We start from the raw sequence: 20,312 nt of genomic DNA on the forward strand, positions 1-20,312 counted from the left end.
AGAGTCATTTCTCACTTACCTTATGCATTCTGAGCATCCTAATTATTCACCATGATGAGTTTATAAGTGCTTTTAACAACTTTCAGAGGCTAGTAGAGTTGCACGATTTATTAAAATGATTTTTTGTAATAGGATTCTTCTCATAGTTTTATATTTCAGAACATATTTGCGCAGAACTGAACTGGGTTAGCATGTTTTATACAGAATAAGACAGTTTTGTTTATGAAGGAAATGACAGTACTTCAAAAACTGCACCTTTTACAATTTGCTAATTGTGCCTATTTCAATTGCTGTTAAGATTTGATTGCAGCCCGAGAAGCCAGAATGGAGTTTTGCATCAACAACTAGCATGCTAACCATACACATCTGGATTATAAGACAATAAAACGCTTTCTAATTAGATGTAGACGATACACAACTGATTTACCTCAACTGTTTTGACCTCAAGAGCTACTTAAGATAAAATATCTGTACCGGGGCAGAAAAAGTTTGCTCAGATACATGGGAACAATTATGTATGCAAAGAGAATAAATGATAAAAAAATATATTTAGACAAACAAATGTACAAAATGGGAATTCGCCTGCATAAGACATTTGGTATATCTAGACTATCTTGCCAATTACATAAATCGTGTCAACCTACATGATTTGTATTCACCAGTCTGCCTCTCTCTAAACTCCTTTAATTCTTTAATCCCTACAGACAAAAGCAGGTACCTTATATATATATATATATATATATATATATATATATATATATATATATATATATATATATATATATATATATATATATATATATATATATATATATATATATATATATATATATATATATATATATATATATATATATATATACTTATACTGAGGTTTGTTCAAAGTGTTCCATGGTGTTTATTCACTAGGATGACTATAGATGAATCCTACAACTGAATAGTCAGTGAGTAGAAATATTTTCTCTTCAAGCATCACCAAATTTTCTGAAAGTAGTGTTAACTTTGAGCAGTGTCACATGCCCACGGCAAAGGGAGATTAGCAGAGTCTGATGGGAATACAGTATAGCTACCAACAATTTACACAGCTAGCCATAATAAAAGGAAAAAAGTAAAATTTGTCAGCTGCTCATCCAAGTCGCTTCTTCAGTTCTGGTCAGATCTGTCCCCCATCTATAACTCCATCATCAGACACAAAGCAAACAAAGAAAACAAAGAGAACAATAGCTAGCCAGGATGTTAATAGACATGGAAAAACACCCATTAAGACTTGTATGAAGCTGTTTCCAATTTCAGTGTAGTTAGCACCTCCCCTCAGATAGATATAAGCCAGTGTCCACCAGTAATCTGACCAGAACTGAAGAAGCGACTTGGATGAGCAGAGTCTTCACTCCTACAACTTTTTGTCCAGTTGACAGATTTTACTTTTGGCTTTTATTCTGGATCAAACCTGGACGACTGAGGGATTACACAGAGATCACAGCCAGCCATAGTCACCATGATGGGTTTGTGAGACAGAATCAATGCTGCCAAATGCAGTGTAGACTTTGTGAGTGGGAGCACAATGGGAGAGTGGTTTGCACCTCTCCCTCAAATCGAAGAGATTTTGGCCCGTATTGGAAAACTGTCAGAATAAATTTGGATCATGATTGTGAGAGTAGAGGATGTTTGTCAGAGGAGCAACATCTTACAATCCCTATAGTTTAAAATTGAAGTGGAGGGTAGGTCAGAACTCTGGTGGAATTTGCTGTTAAACTGTCAGACTGACTATTTGCTGAGCTGGTTTATGGTTTATATCTCTATAATTGCTTTGTCTATCCGCATGAAGTAAAAACTGGCACAAAGTTTAACGCTCTGTTAGCATCAATAAACAAACGTGAAATGATTTCTTCACATTATTTCTGCACCATTAATCTCACAGCTTTAAGCAAATAAAGCCATAAGATTAATACCGCAGGTTTGTGGATACGGTCCCTAAGAAATAGTGATAAGGTTCAACGTTTGTGTGTTTTCATTTTGAATATTTCTTTCAAAAACATTAAACGTTTACAGCCATTACCGTTATCTTCTACCATGCTCATACAGATGCTAAGTTTAAAAGCATGGCAATTACCACCATAAATAAAGGCGAGCTGCCATATTTCTCTGCTGCAAGTAAGAATTGGTTTGAGTTTTCTTGAAATCTCTCAGAAAATAACATTAAAGTCAAGGTGAAGTTCCAGATCACTTGCAACATTATTCCAGTATCACTAGAACTCAGCTGTTACATTTGTCAACACTAAAGGCTCCTGAGATGGAAACCCACGGCAACGCTATGTCTATGAAAAGTTTTGTGAAAAAAAATAAATGTTTTGACATTTTATGAAAGTGTGTCTAACCTTGGATATGGAGCTGATCATCACCCACCTCTATACTCTGTACAAGTCTATTAATTAAAGAAGAACTATTGTGTCTGCTGTGTAGCTATAATCTATGACATCTGTGGATCATTATGTTAGAATTTGCACATTTAAAATCACAATATTCATCTAAAACGACTTAATAAAAGAAACAAGTCCGCTCACTTCCACGTTAAAAAAGTGCGGTTGTTGGCTCCTCTGATGGATATCTGCGCATCATGGTAGTAAGTAGTGGATTTTTTTGTAATTGCATCAAAATGACTATGTGATGCTGCCGAATCAAATGCGCATCACCGATTAAGAAAATTAAATTGGAGAATAAAGTGGTTGTGTGCTGGTGGAGGTGAAAACGGGAGTTGATCGGCCAAATTGTGTCTTCAAAAGTGATTAAAGATTGCTCAAACATGAACAAATCACTCTAAATACAACTTTGGATGAGTAATGTTGAGGGAAAACAATTATAACATGGTTCAAAGATCTGAAAAGTTTTTTTGTTTTTGTTTTAATAATAATATTATTATTATTATTATTATTATTATTATTATTATTATTATTATTATTATTATTATTATTATTATTATTATTATTATTATTAACACTTTGAAGGCCTTGTACCTGATTTTAAACCTTGAGTCAGTAACATGCTCCACTTTGAACTTTTGGTTTCCCATGATTCTTAGTACCAATGTGTCTGATAGAAAGTGTCCCTGCCTGGAACTTCTATGTTGGAGAAGAGAAAACGCTATGTAATTGTTATCAAAATGTAATCACATTATGAGATGGTGCAATTATCAATTCTCAAAGGCTGCAGATATTAAGATAACAGAATATGAACACAATAAAATGTCTTTACTGAAAAAACGTTGTTGTACCTGTAGTTTAGATCTTTTCCACCTTCAAGACACTCAAAGCACATTACACATTCAGGACACTGGGGGTCGTGCCCAAGTACACAATGACAGCATTCATTTGTGGGGGCTGAAACTGCACCACCAAACTGTGCGACGAATCGACCAATGATGTTCATGTCGAGAGCGATTTCTGCTACTGGAGCTGTTTACAATGTGCGCTCTGAAAAAAAATCCTACTTTTTGAACATGTATCACTTTTCAAATTGCAATTACTATTATTTTTTTGTTTCTTTTTTGTGTTGTACCAAAATTGTGCAGCTCTATTTCAAAGTAACTGAAGACATAGAAGAGTTGCAGCTTGAGAATGAGTGCTCCAGAAAAGGTACACTTTGACCACCTTCTACACAACCCCCGCCAAATACTTCACTATATGAGCATTATATTTGTCAGTACTTTCTGCCTCTCCTCAGCGCTCTGCAGCTCCATGGACTGATCCTTTGCTTCAGTGACAAATAAGTGATGCAACAGGACTGTCTGTGCATCATCCTGCCTTCTAGGAGCAGTACGGCCTGTATTTTTCTGTGGACGAGCAATGAGACAAAAATGATAGTTTGCATTGATATTTGTCATGACGATAATATAAAGCAATAGCTCACTTATTATCACACTGAATGCATATGGGACTTTCGGCTCCTTTGTGGAATCCCAATCTTTTGTATCCATTCATGTCAAAGAGCTCTTCAAAAGACTCGCTTTTTTACTATTTATTTATGTGACAGAAGCCAATGTGAGAACTCATTTTATCTACAAACTAATCACAGAAAGAAACGACCAAGACTCAGATGTGTTTAAAATGGTTCAAAGTGAGAGTGAGAGTGTGTTTACCCTTGATGATGAAATTCTAAATAAAATGTTACAATACAATAATAATAATAGTTTTTTTGTGCACAAACCAGTCACTTGTTTCACCTACTCTGCTTCAGTGCTGATTGTTGCTTTGGTTCAGTGTTAATCAGTGTAAACATGCATAAAAATTGGAAAGAAAAAGATTAGAGATCAAAATAGTGACCATGTATTGATCCAAACATTATTTTCCAGTTCGGCCACTCCCCATGATGGAATCTGGTGTAAGGCTCCAACTACTGACAGCAGAGGGAATTGCAATTGGGGAAAAAAAATAAATAAAAAAAAAAAAATCTAATAATGAACATGCCCCAACTTGTTACTGTAAGCATGCAGTTGTAATGAACATGATCTGAAAGCAGACATGATTTGAAAGAGTCTGGTGATGATTAGGGCTTAAAAACTGCCCAGGGTTTTGACCTGTGAAGCAAAAAAAAACATGATTATGTGGTTTGAAAATGTGGTTTGAAAATTCAAATCACTTCTGAGGCTCAGAGGTAAGAGAGTTTTTTTGTTGTTGTTTTTTTTGTTTTTTTTTACAGAGAATTACTGAAACCAGCGTGAATAAACCCAATTTTCACTCCAGGTATGTTTTGATGAGGGAACAAAATAAGCTCAGAAAAGTACATTTTGTATAATGTGTGTCCTTCAAGGCGAAAGGTGTGTCGTAAGTCACTGCAGTTTGATTATCGTCTGCTCCTCACACATATTGCCTTTGAGAACAATGAATGAATGAGTCATAATTTAAAGTGTAAACTGTGTGTTTTTTTTCAATGCAAAGTAAAACTGTTCAAAGATCTCAGTTGTACAGTTTCTAAGCCACAGGTCTGGTAAAACTAAAAGGATTTCAAAGAGTCTAGTAAAGAATAGTAGTAAAGAATATCCATAGAAACCTGAGACATTAAATTGAAACTACATTACTGTGCATAAAAATGTACAATAACAGCATGCTAAACTTGACAGCATAGCAATTACCGTGACAAAAAGGGTGTTTTTCTCTGCTGCAAATAATCATCACTTTTGAGTTTTCTTCCACTTTACTACACTGAAGTCAAGGTGAAGTTCCAGATCACCTATAAAGTTCCTCCGGGTGACAAAAACAGATGAGAAACTACTTTATAAGAAATCTGAAATGAAAATGGTGCGTTCAAGTTACAATACAGACAGGGAGAAACTGCCAAAAGAACAGTTCAAGAGAATTTAGAGTTTGAGAAATAGCGTGACCACACTCAAATGGTCTCTGGCAGTTTTTGTAGGAGCAGCATTGATTTTAAAGTAAAATGAAAAGAGATAATAAGATTTTTTAGTGTTTGCACAGGACAGGTTGGATCTTTTGGGAGATTTTAAAACAGAAGAACGTCTGGCAGTTTAATACTGCTGTATCTCCCTTTGGTTATGCACTCAATCTTGTGTAAAATGGAATGATTTCCAATTCAAGGTTGTAATGCAGAAGGTACATCAAATTCACAGATAACCATGACTTTTTTCATAGTTAAAAGTCCACTGTGGAACTTTTTCTACAGTCACATGCTTGCTTACTTGTGGATGTTATTGCTTTGCTTGGAATGTTCCACAATATGGCATTAAACTTATCCTTATCAACGGAGACAAGACACCGATCGTGTTTCAAGACCTGCAAATTGGCACAAAGGTTACAAGTTACAGGTCAGATCTGTGGATAGGTGAAGAAGAATGTATTGAAGGTATTTTTTTATATAATAAAAATACAATAAAAAGCAATAAAAACACCTGATTGAACAAATGTAGGTTGTGTAGATACATTTAATGGCATAATGTGGAACACCCCAGACCAAAGAGTAACATGGAAACAAGCTGGTGGCACACTCCCCCTACAGAAAAGTTACATAGTGCAACTTTACATAATAATAATTAACTGCAGCACTACAATGTACCTTTTTGTTGTGCTACATATAAACTGTGCACTTCATTTAAACTGTTTTCTCTTCTTCTTTTCAGGTTCAGGTTTTAATTTACTTTGTCTCCTCATGGTGAAATTTGGCTTAGAGCAGGGGTCAACAGCATTAACAGACAGACATGACATAAGATAATAAAAAACTAAAGGAAAACATGTAATCTATGAGTAAAATGACATTATGTTCAAACAATAACCAAAATATATACACGAAGGAAAATGTTTTACATTTCCACTCATGAACATAGTCTTCAAATAAATACATCTGAACAGGAGTGGAAAGAAGCAAACTCTTATTTGGCCCACTCCCTTTTATAAAGCCATTTTAGCAGTAATCATGATTCTGCCAGAGTCTTACTTTAACAATAAGTCACTTTACTCCAGACACAAAATCAATAACTGTACTCCTCATCGAGTGATGTTTAAGTCTAGAGTGGGATTCGAACAGTGTTGGGCATCTTACTTCAAAAATGTAATTAGTTATAGTTACAAGTTACTTCTCCCAAAAAGTAACTGAGTTAGTAACTCAGTTACTTTTTGGGAGAAGTAACTAGTTACTAGGCAAAGTAACTATGCCGTTACTTATTATGTTAAAACAATAAAAACACAACAGATGTGAACCTTTAACATTTATTTCACTTTAACAGATTGACACTATATTGTATTTGTTTACAAGTAAATTATAGAATATATCAAAAATAAAAAAAAAATATATAAAAAATGTTATTTGAAGTGCAAATAAATCAACATGTCATGCAATTTCAGACAACTGTACTTCAAATATTTTCTTCATTATAATACTGAAAAAAAATCATTGCAATATATTGCAAAACTAAGGCATTCAAATGTAAACCATGTAAAATAAGACAAAACCTTTAAGCTTTTCTGGCCACACACTGTAATTCTCTGCCCAGTATTCAAATATTAATCACTCTCATTTCAACATAAACTGAACTTTATCCAACTCTTTCACATTCATTAAGAGATTCACACAATCCCTCTAACACGTATCTATTCCTTTATTTATCTATCTATCCATCCAATCAGCTGTCGATGCCCGTGTGGACAGGACATCATTTCCCATCATGCATTCAGCGTTTGTAGTCCATGCAGGCGGCCGCTGGCGGTGGAGAGCTGCTGCGCTCGCCTTGCTCAAAAACTTCCCGTTACCGGCGCACAGGTTATGTCAGCGCAAGTCGGTGGCATCTTGGACACAAAACTAACCGGCATGCACCGCGCACCGATCGACGGCGATAGTATCTGCGCCCGCCTCATCTCAAACAAACCTTTTTCTCACCCCGAGCCGCGTTCCAGCTCCTCGGCTGAGAGACTCTGATGAAGAGAAGAGTGAACTGAATTAAAAGTAACGCGCCACATTTTATAGTCAGTAACAGTAACGGCGTTAGGACGCTGGGAAAAGTAATTAGTTAGATTACTCCGTTAGTGAAAAAGTAACACAGTTAGTAACGCCGTTATTCCCAACACTGGATTCGAACCATCAATTTTGACGGTCAGTTTCCAAATCAGCTGCATATTCCATACCTTTACACAGATTATGTAAACTACATAAGGTCAGCATAATATTTTGACTGACTCCAAACACACTTAATCCTTTTAGGAGGTTTTAGGATGATTGGAATCCCTATTTATTACTGCCACCAAATGATTAGCATCTTATTCCTCACTAAAACGGTAAATATTGCTCCCCACATCCCTTTAGTCCCACATTTACACTGACATTGGTGGTTGAAAAAAGTCTGTAGTGATATGTGTGACTTTACAAATCCAATAATTGATTCACAAACTTTGATTCTGTTGGTTTTGGTTCAGCTTAGAAATGATTTAACTTTATATTGTGGTTTTGGAGACTTTCTGACCCATGTCCCAACTATCTTGTGCTCATATTTTCTACATGACGCTGAGAATGCACTGGAACTTGTCTGTGCATTAGTCAAGAAGACAAGTCGTACATTTTAGCTGATCTAATGCTAGTGGCACCGGTCAGACTGTGTCATCCATCTGCAGCAGAGGACTTTTAGAGTGTTTATAGTCACTTCACAGTCTATAGCAGAGGGAAGAGGTTGCCAGGTTCACACTGTTTTTTTGAGTAATGACCACAAACTCAAGATGGCTGTTTTTATCATCTTCACCAGAGTTATTTAGTGGCTTTATCTCTATTTGTCTGCCGGAGTTTGAGGGCTTTATCTTTGGAAATTCAATTGTCCTCTGTATTTGACCGATCCTGTGTATTTGGGGGCAGCCTGTCAGGAGCAAATCTTGAGCTAAACTGAGCCAGGAGAACCTAACAATACGGTTATATATGTTTTGTTTTGAAGGGGAACATAGAGTAACAGAAAAAAACAAAAAACAAACAAACAAACAAACAAACAAACACACAGACAGAAGGAGAACATGCACAGAAAGGCCTCACTCAACCTGGGAAGTGAACTGGGGACCATATGACTGTGAGGTGAGAGTGTGAGGGAGATTTTTCTACATTAATATCAGAAAAATCATCGCACCATTTTAGGCTGAGTTCTTCTTTAAAACTGAAAACTGTTCCACTTTGTGATGTCATGTGGTGATACAGTACGTGCTCCGCAGTGTTTTTAAACTCCATACGCCTTCACTAGAATCATTTGGATCATTTCAGCCCTGGAATTGCCGGTCTTCAAAATGCTCCGTTCTACCTTGTGATGTCATGAAGTGGTAGTTTTCAAGTCAACAGTTACCTTTAACCTTTAGTTCAGTGAATTCAATTATTTTTGTAATGCCCAAAATCACAACAACAGTTGTCTCGAAGGGCGTTCATGTTTTGGTTGATGGGGGAAACCGGAGTACCCGGAGGAAACCCATCCAGACACGGGGAGAAACATGCAAAACTTCACACAGAAAGGCCTGGGCGACCCGGGGATCGAAACAAGCCTCACAGCAAGAAGGTTTGGTTCGATCTGCTGCATATGTATATTTATGCTATTTCTGTAATATTTCTGATATTTTTTTAACATTACATATATGATCTAATGTATGAATGTTTGAATAATTGCACATAAGTAAAACATAAGCTGAAAACCTTTTTTTACTTAGCACTCAAGCTTGAAATTCAAAACAATGGGGGATTACTGTAACACCCATGAATCAATCAAAATACACATCTGAATAAGCCAATGATGAGGGAACACATGGTTAAAAGCTCATGAACCTTGAGTTTACATAATGCATCTCCTTTAACCTAGAGCACTGGAATCAATACTTGTCTGATACAACATTTAGCTGCACCTTCAAGCTCATGTTCAAAGTTTAAATCACCCTTATTGATCCCTTGCTTTTCCACTCCACTTGTCTAAAGCGTGTTTTTCCAGTGCCTGGTCAGCCGTGCACTGTTGGCCTGAGGGGTCCATTGGCTTTGCTCTTTCACACATCCCCACCTCATCATCAGAATAACACAGTCACTTTCAGCATCAATGTAACCCTACGAAAACCACCATTTGGTTCAGCTACTTGAATTCAGAATCATTGATGATGGTGGAAACAGCAGGCCACACAGCTGATTGGTTGAGTGATATGTTCTGCTGGTTATATTGTTTAATAAGTTCAAATTAACGGACACATATTATTATATATTATTTGTTTTGTGGCCATCTTTTTCTTATGTTAAAAGTCAAGGGCACTGTCCATGGTGCTGAAAAACAAAATGATCAAGAACTTTAATCTAATTGTACACCATCCTGACAACATATTCACATTTCACTTTTCTGATTTCGAACCATAAATAAAGTACATGTTTCTGACAATGCACACTATGTCCCCTGCGCTTCTTGTATTACTATGGAGGGTTCTGGGGTTAGGTTGACATTTACGGGCAGCAAAGGAACCTCCCTTTTCCCTTTTAACTGTGATGTAACAATTCTGGGAAATTCAAAACCAATGTGTGGGGACGTCACTGGTGGACTTTGCCCATGTAAATACCCAGGGTGCTGTCCATGGTGCTGAAAAACAAGATGAACAAGGGAACTTTATTCTATTGTAATTGTACACCACATAACGACATTTCCATAACATTTCATATTAAAGGTGCTCTACCCAATTTTAAACCATGTATGAAGAACATTTTAGTTTGAACTGTCAGCCCCGCCCACTCAGTCACTCGCATATGAGGTAAAATCACTTTTATGACCAAAGTGTCCCTAATCATTAACATTTAAAAGTTAGATTTTATTTGATTTGCGCATGCTTGAGTAGTCCTTGCTGTTGCTGTTGTAAATGGTGTTTTCACATACCCACTATCCCCACCAACTTCTCTAAACTTGTGATAATTCCAAAAGATGAAGTCATGCATGCACAGTTTTCAAATTGTCATGTGACCACTTAAAAATATATAAATACATAAACACATAAATCACACATATACGGTTTGCTACGATAAAATGCCATCATTAATAGACAGGGCCCATTAGTTCTAAAGTTTTGAACAGGAAGTCCAAAAAACAACTCCAGGTATGTTTTTGATGACGGAAGAATATTCATGCACGGTTAAAAGTTGAAAAAAGTAAGTTCTGCATAATATGTGTCCTTTAAACTTGTTTGATATGTTAAACAGATACTATTTCTACGGTAAATACTTGGAAATTTTGTAGAAAAGTTTTCAGAGGTAATAATTTTAACAGGTTATGGCTCCCATCCAGAAGCAATTTTCAGTTTCTTGGAGCTGAACAGAAATGGCTTCTGGATGGGACCTGAAAACCTCCTGATTTCATTTTCCTGACCCTCTGATCCCTCTGTGCACCTTTACTGGACTTGACATTTGTTGCTCTTCTAGTCCTGGTTTGGTCTGGATCTAGTCCAGGTTTAGTTTTTGGTTTAATGCCAGTTTAGTCCCAATTTTGATGGTGGTGTTTTGCGCAAGATGTGAGCACAGCATTAATGTTGTGACAGTTTCAATAATTAATACATCCATTAGCCGTGGAGCTAATTAACCATATCAGCGTAATATCTTCTATCAATTAACTGAAATGATGCTGTGCGATTTACGGCATTGATCAGGGGTAGACTTTCATTTTGTGGCTCCTCCCACCATCTCCTCATTTACACCAGTTGATTTGGAGTGCCATGCCCAAGGACACAGCAATAACACATAATGTCAGCAGCAGAGATCTAACCATCTAGTTACTTCTCTGACTTTTCGACTTGATAACATCTCTGACTCCAATCTGCTGCACGCGGTCAGTCTTCTAAACCGCTAACAGAGCTTATCTTTCCAATGTCATGATGTGCAAGCGGATAATGTGAAGAGAGACTGTGAAAATGGTGCGATTCTGAGGTCCTATGGCCTACTTTGATAGAGGATTTTTTTTTTTTTTTTCTGGTTTTGTCTAATAAACTACACCATACATCATGATTTTACATTTTTGTTCATTGTAAACAGCAACATGCGTTTAAAATAACTTAGTAATAGAAACGTGTCCACTGATTTCCTGTTCACTGCAGAATTGATAGACTCCGCCTTTTCATAGTTTCATTTCACCTCAGCAAACAGTGGATTTACATTTATGACTTTGTATTGTTAAAAAAATGGCCACACAACATTTTTGAAGCACACACATATGACCTGCAGTCTAAAATATGTGAATAAGCACAAGTTAGGTTAGGAAATTTGGCGGGAGGGATATGGGGGATTTTGCATAATATGTTCCCTTTAATGGTGTGGACAGATCATTGTGGACAGATCATTTCCAGTGACAATTCCACTGGTTTATGGTGAATACTGTATGCTGAGTTACAGTGGAACAGAACTATTTAATGTAATGCTAATGTGCTACTAAACGAAATGATTAGTTTTGATGAGTTTCGATGTTACCGGTGGATTTTTCTTATGTAAAAGTCAGGGGTGCTGTCTATGATGCTGAAAACAAAATGAACAAGAACTTCTATTATAAATGTAAACCTCATCCTGACAGCATTTCCACACTTCACATTAAATGTGTTCTACACGATTTTGAGCCATAAATGAAGAACTTTTTTTTTTTTTTTTGAGCTGTTAGCCCAGCCCATTTAGTCACTTATACATGATGTAAAATTTACATTATTTTTGTGCAACATCATGACAAATATGTAACATCACAGGTCCAAAATGTGCATATCAACCCAAGAACAAAAGTAAAAGACCTTATAAAGATGCTGCTGAAGCTGGTTAAAGTGTGTCATTATTCACAGTGAAACGAGCACTGTACAGACATGGGCTGAAAGGACACTCTGCAGAAAGAAGACATCACTCCAAAAAATACATAAAAAGCCAGAAATAAGCAAATGCACACAAGGACAAAGATCTTACATTTTTGGAGACATGTCCTGTGGTCTGATGAAACAAAAATTTTACTGTTTGTCCATAATGATCATAGTTATATTTGGAAGAAAAAGGAGGAAACTTGCAAGCCTGAGAACACCATCCCGACTGTGAAATAGATGCATCATGAGGAAAGAACACGTGGAAATACTGAAACAACATCTTGAGACATCAGCCAGAAAGTTAAAGCTTGGGAGCAAATGGGCCTTACAAATGAACAATGACCTGAAGCATACTGCCAAACCGGTTACAAACTGACTTAAGGATAGCAAAGTCAATGTTTTGGAGTGGCCTCACAAAGCCTATTCTTATTGAAAATGTATGGACAGACCTGAAAAGACAAGGCAGCCTACAAACTTGGCTCAGTTACACCAGTTCTGTCAGGATGAATGGGCCAAAATTCCCACCAACTATTGTGAGAAGCTTGTGGAAGGACATCCTATATGTCAGATCCGTCAGATATGTCAGAGTTTATAGGCAATGGTATGTATGAAATGTATGTAAACTTCTGACTTTGAAGAAAGTAATGGAAAGTTTTCTAAAAATCTTTGTCTCGTTATTCAGGCATTTAGAAAAGAGAAATAATTTTGATAATCCTAACTGACCTAAAACAGGAAAAGTTTAGTCTGATTTCATGTCAGACAGTGAAAAAAAAAAAAAAAAGCTTATGTGTATTTTATATAGTGTATGTAAACTTCTGGTTTCAACCGTATATCTCTTTGAAGCATAAACTTAAGTGTTTCCAGTGGGTGTAGTAAATTTTTTCCTTCATCTGACCATTGTTGGAGTATTGTTAAGCAGGCACAATTCCATAGCATACTTAAGAGTTTCTTGTTGTTTAAAGATTAAGTGAGACATCATGTAGTCCGAATATTCAGTGAAGAGGATCAGGCTCAACAGGACGTTTCACAATAGTTAAAATAGCATCACATACAGACAACAGTTTGAGTGTCATTTATTGATTTTAGACACTGTTGTTGGAGCATCATATTTGCCTGTGCCTGTGAACTTTGAGTGCTACTTCAGTGCACAAAAGAGAATTATTACTTTTTTTTTGTTTTTTTGTTTTTTGTTTTTTGTTTATGGACTTTGTTAAAACCTGGGGACACTTTATGTTGGCCACTATTGTGTTATTACATTTTTGAAAATTCAAATTATTTTACCTTGGTGTCTGGATTGATGACTCCCTCACCTTTAAACCACACATAGAAAAACTTGTAAAGAAACTGAGACTTAAACTTGGTTTTTACTTCCGTAATAAACAGTGTTTTTCTTTTGCAGTAAAAAGGCGTCTTGTCACTGCAACCTTTTTATCTGTGCTGGATTATGGTGACATTCTGTATGTGAATGCTTCTTCTTCATGTCTTCTAATGTTGGACACAATGTATCATGCTTCCCTGAGGTTTATTACCAACTGTAGATCTATGACCCATCACTGTGACTTATACTTAAGAGTAGAATGGCCCTCTCTGACCACTAGAAGGCAGGGGCATTGGTACACTTTTATTTACAAAGCCATACTTGGATTGCTGCCTCCTTATATTTGTACTTTGATCACAAGGAAAAATAGTGGCTCTTACTCCTTGCGATCAAATGATCAGTTGTTCCTGTCTGTTCCTTTTGCCCGCACAGAGCTGGGGAAGAAAGCCTTTGTTCACTCTGCACCTTTTACTTGGAACTTGCTGCAGAAAGACTGGAAACTGACTGAACTGTTGTCCTTAAATGTTTTTAAAACTAAACTCAAAGCCTTACAGACTGCCTCGATTATGTGCAACTGTTTTTCATGACCTATGCAATTTTAACATTGTTTGTTTGTATGTACTTGTTTTTGTAATGTGCTGCCTCTTGGCCAGGACTCCCTTGAAAAAGAGGTTTTTAATCTCAATGGGACCTTCCTGGTTAAATAAAGGTTAAATTAAAAATTAAAATTTTCGTTTGGTTCATATTCTGGAGGATATACATCTTGCAGTGTATATCCTTGTGTGGGTCTGGATCACAAACAAAACAGTAAAAGACTTTGACCACAGACCAAACCCATAATATCTTAAATTCCAGGAAAGAGAGCTGGCAAGCATCGTATCAAACTAAAAAGCGGGAACCATTGCTAAACTGTCAGATGGTATACTCTCTGCTTCCACACCTGACATCAGTAATACATGGATGAGTTCTCCCAAGGGTTTAATAGAAAATAAAAGTACATACATGAGGGAACCTTGTGTTCTGCCCCTTTGCAGTGTAAATACAGAGGAATATAGATCATTAGACAACATTTTGGCTTGGGGATTAGTATAAAGGAGATTGACCCAGTTAATAAAGTTTGTTCCTAAAGAAAAACACTCCAATACCATTAGGTGTGATCAAAGAGCTTCTCAGCATCAAGGGAGAGCACCATTGAATTAGTGTCATTATATTTTGCAGACTGAATAACTCCAAGCAGTCATCTTATATTAGTGTAAGAGTCCTCCCTTTAAGAAAGCCGTTTGCTCTGGTTTTATGACTGTTGGTACAAGTTTGGCCAATATTTAATTTCCCATACACTGTAAATGGATAGATCTGAAAAAAAAAAGGTGGATTCTTCTGGATTTTTTACAGGTTTATGTACTAAAGTTATGGCTACTGTTCTTGTGGTTTCAGGGATTCTTTATGGTACAGTGAAATGGAATAGGAATGGTAAAATAACATTTTTCACCATGTCACTCTTTGTCATGTGACCTTACCCCCAGCAGCATCACCCACTTCTTCGTAGTTAACACTCAACTAAATTTTACTCTTTCAAATTGTTATAACAATGGCCACTTTTTTGGCTTTATATTTTGCTTTCGTTGTGCACAAACATGGCAAGTTGCAGACCACTAGACCAAGACGTTCCACAGCTGCTGCCAATCAAAATGTGCTTGGAACGGAGAGCATCTCAAGGCTACAGTGAACACAACAACATGCCATACAACTGGGAGGATAGATTATTATTCGGTACATTTTGAATAAGTTCAGCTGGCAATGTTGACACTGCTTAGTAATGTGTTTATGGGAATCCATGAATGTTAACTATGTTGTGTGAATACCTGGAAAATGGGAAAATAATTGTATCTAGTACATGATCTTTTCAATAAATTTCAAATGTCTCTTTTTATTCATGAAATTCAAGATTGGAAGGGTGCTGTTGTGTCCTGTAGCAAAATACCCCACACATTCATGAATATTGCCTTTTGTCTGAATCCATATTCTCACTAATTCACATGTATCAATTTACACAGTGATAATATAACTGTGATCTTGTATGCAAGTCATTCTTTCCCTTTATCACCTTTGCTGGTCTATTTCACTTCATTACCACTTGAATGACTTTTGGCCGCACATTGGCAGAAGCAAAAATCCTTGAACATTTCAACCACAGCCGTGTCACTGACGATGAGGACGATGTAATAAGATGTCATATAATCTGTCATAATCATTTGTAATTGATTTTTTCTCTCTTTTTTTGTTTTATTATGTTTGTCTTGCAAGCCAGACTACAATTATGCTGTAGTAGGCTCAATACAAGGAACAAAGTGAGAAAAAGAGCCAAAAGTTGGCTACTCTACCCACCTCTGTTATTAAAAAAGACTGTTATTTCAAATCAGTATGACTTGAGTATCAATCATTATCACTTTATTTGTCCCCGAGGGACAATTTAAGTACACTGAGCACTCAAATACATTAATAATAGAAAGCTCAAACAAAAATCTCGCTCTGTATGGTCATCAGATCAAGTGCCAATGCAGTCTGAGGTGAATAGCAGCCTTCACAAAAAACAAAAAACAAAACCTTTTATTGTGTGATAATCTGGAAGTGCTTTAGCTTTACAGTAACAGCAAAACTCTGGTGCTCTGAAAGTTGTGAAAAGCGCTTATAAACTCATAATTAGGATGGTCTAAATGCATAAGTTAAAGAGGAATAACTTTGGACCATTGCAAACTGTTTAATATTAACAAGTTCTGTTTTTCACATTTTAAGACAAATCAGGCACAGCACCTTTACAGTACGATTTCACAACATAATTATTCAAATAAATGTCATGTAAATGTGAGATTTTGTATTATAAACCAGAGACATAAGTGGTGTACATCCAGACCTTCCTGAGTGCAGCATCAGTGCAGAGTGTCACCTGGTTCTCATTAGCCGTGCACATGTGCTCACTGCTCCTCTACATCCATATTCATCAGAGCCTCTCCACCATCACTTCAGCATCTGCTAATTCAGTTTGGGCTCAGGCAACTTCAGAATTCTGCATCAAAAAGACTAGGGTTACTGAAAGAATATTTCGGGCTCTTCACCAAGCATTTTTGTTACACGCAGGAGACGTTCTAAAAGAGGGAGCAATGGAGATTTGACTTAGCACAGAGAGCAAACGGAGGGGCTACTCAGAGCATCAAAAACAAAAGTGAAATTTATAAAACATGTTGATGTGTTGTTTTTGCAAATGGAGCATTTTCAAAACTATAAATGGTAACATGGCGATCTAAATGTTTTGTATTAGCAGTTAATAACACTTCTATATTGCTGCTGTTTTGTTATAAAAAGGTCATAGATGCAAAAAGGATGCAGTACAATACAGTTTTTCACCCTGTGATTTGGCAAAATGCAGCATTTAAGCCAAAATGTGTTTGATATGGAGATTAGGGCTGCAACTAACATTTATTTTAGGGATTCAGAGATTCATTTTTTTTGTAAATTTAGATTTTCCAAACTAAATCTTACCAAATATAGGTGTAAAAATGGTGACTGAAGGCATTTGAATTTATTAAAGAGGGTGTATTATGCAAAAGCGATTTTTGGAGCTTTCTACCATGTTATAACGTTTCATTCATGCTTCAGTAAATTAGAATTCTCTCGCCTACATCGCCCATGCTCCCACACAACAATTTTCCATAAATATACAAAAGCATGATACAAAACTGTACAGAACAACTTCACAAACCTGTGATGTGCAGTAGTCTCATTAGTGGAGACTACAGTAGCCCAGCGGTAGAGCGTTTGTCCACTGATCTGAAGATTGGCAGTTTGAATCTATTCTATCTTAGCTCCCACAGATGGATGGTGCTGTTGTGTCGTTGAGGAAGAACATGCCCCTAGTGTCTATGTACACTGGTGTATGAAGGTGTGTGAATGTAACCATTTACCGTGATGCATGCTGATTGTGTTGTGAAAGTGCTCTGAAGGAGAAGTGACTTAGCACAGAGAGCAAAGGGTGGGGAGACTCAAATATGTCTAAATATAATATAGCAAACGATTAAAATTTCCAAAACAGAAGTAAAACATGTTGATACAAATGTAGCATTTTCAAAACAATAAAAACTAACATGGTGATATAAAATTGTTGTGTGTTATTATGTAATACCACCTCTGTAATGTTACTGTCTTTGTTATAAAAAGGTATTTCGTATGTGTTTTAGGGTCTATATAGTCTGGATGATGATGATTATTAAAATATGACTATGATTTTATTTATTTATTTATATTTATTTTTATTGATGTATTTATTTATTTTAATAATTGACTGGTCACAATTAAAGCATGGACTGAACTGTTGACTTAGTACAACTAAAGGCAAAAAATATAAATAAGAAAAAAAAATGACAATGGGTATATGTATAAAATGAAAATGTTACAATTTAAATAACTGAAGAATGTATAAATTGAACAAAGACTTTATGAAATACAAAAATACCACTGTCAGGGCTCATGCAGTGACATGGTGTGTTCAGAGTAACATTTTAATGTCCGTCATCTGGGTTTCACTCTACTGCGCCATCTGCTCAATGTCAAAGCACTCACTTACATACTGTGCTGCTCATTTTCTCCCGAGGCTGTCTGTGTCTATGCTAACGGGCTCGTGTACAGTAGATGGCGGAAACGATGTGGTATGAGTCATAGTAAAGTGATTTGGGACAGGTGAGGCGACTGGAGTAAAATGCTAAATCCCTGCTCTGGCAACCCAATTCAAACCCAACACTCAAACTTTACTTTTTAATGCATTATCGTGACGAATGTGAACACATAACTGCTGCAAAAAAAATAGTCCCTTCCATTTTTCAATCCACCCACAGTGACCTTATGACAGAGTGTGTCCTTGCACAGCTATCCAAGTCCTCCCACCTTTTAATCTTGTGCTAAGGCTATTTGTCCTCTTTCCTATTATGAGCTGTCTAAATCCCCCCAGCCCAACCCTCAATATCTCCATCCAGATGAATCTTCCCCGAAGGCTCCACTAAGAGGAACCTGGCTCACTTTCACCCACAGGTCCCTGATTATTTTTAATTAGTTTACTTAAAGACCTATTGTGCGTGCGTCTGATAATCTATGACACCCATGGATCATCATAATTTGGACATTTTAAATCACAATATTCATTTAAATTGACTTAATGAAATAAAAGAAACAAGTCCGCTGACGAATCACTCCAAATCCAATTTTGGGTGAGTAAATGGTGAGGGGGGATAACTATAACAAGGTCAAAAGCTCAATAAAAGTCAATATTACATAATAGAGCTGCTTTAAATTTCACGTTTTATAATTTGTTGCTTTAGTCAGCAGTCTGTTAAAGTTTATTTAAAGTGATAACGCTAATTTCAAAAGGGCTAAAGATTGTTCATGTAATTACCGAATAAATTACTGATCTGAAACAAACTTTGTGTTGTCTCTGCTCTGGTTTACTTGTGTTGGGTAATTAGCAGCTTAAAATATGTGTCCACAAACATAACACAAGTAACCTGTCAACATACAGTATGATGATGTAAATATGATGTATATAATGGATCTATAGGACAGACGTAGACCCAGTGTCTGGTTAAGATTAGACACAAGTCTGTAATGATTTAGGTTAGTAAAAGGGTTTGGGCTTGTCTTTAATGTAAAACTATGTAACTTTGTGTAATGTTAAATACAGAATAAATTAATAAAACATGAAATGCGCATGTCCAGGCTTAAAATCTGTCATAACATCTGGGGGATCAAAGATACAGACTCAAGGTAAACGTTTGGCGGAGTTTTACAAGCAAGGAAATGTGAATCTTGGTTGAAGGAGCAAGTAGTAGGAAGCTGGGTCGGAGGCTGAGGTGTTCGTACCAGTCGTGGAGAGCTGGGTCGGAGGCGGAGGTGCAGGGTGGGTCCAAGAAGCGAGATCTGGCAAAAAAAATGAGAAAAAACAGTTGAGTACTATGACCATAATTACAAAAACTAGACTGCGCCAAACAGAACTGTACCACGGAGGATACAGTGACAATCTGGTGGCACGTGTAGGATGCTCAGTCCCTTTGTACTCCCGAGGTGCAGGCTTCTTTGCTCATGGGCTGCAGGTGTGTAGTGGGTGGTGCCAGAGTGTCCGCCGAGCTCCAGGCAAGGACACAGAAGGGAGGGAGGAAAGACAGCACAGAAATGCAAGGACAGACTGGGATCTTGACAAAATCTATAATAGTCTATAAATGACAATAACAATATAAAGACCTTCTCCTGATTGCAATGATAATGGGTGTGGATTATATTCTGATAAAAAAAAAAAAAAAACGTTTTATTTTACTATGTTTGGAGGTCCTACATTACGCAAAACTGACTCTTGTGAGCTTTAAATCATGATATAATGTTGTTACCTCATCAAAAATACCCAGAGTTGTGTATTAGCGCATGACATCACGAGGTGGAACACAGTGTTTTCAGTTGATAGAAGAACTCAGCCTAAATCTGCAGGGTTTGTGTGTTAAACATGTGTGAATGAAACTAAACACAACTCCAGGTCTGTTTGTGATGAGGAAACATTACAGCATAGATCAAAAAATACCATAAAACAGGCCCTTTAACCGTGGATGGAGCCTTTGGGCCATCTGGGTGTTGGTTCAGCAGCCAGATCACAC

This window comes from Periophthalmus magnuspinnatus, chromosome 11 (genome assembly GCF_009829125.3).
Source record: "Periophthalmus magnuspinnatus isolate fPerMag1 chromosome 11, fPerMag1.2.pri, whole genome shotgun sequence".
NCBI lineage: Eukaryota > Metazoa > Chordata > Actinopteri > Gobiiformes > Gobiidae > Periophthalmus > Periophthalmus magnuspinnatus.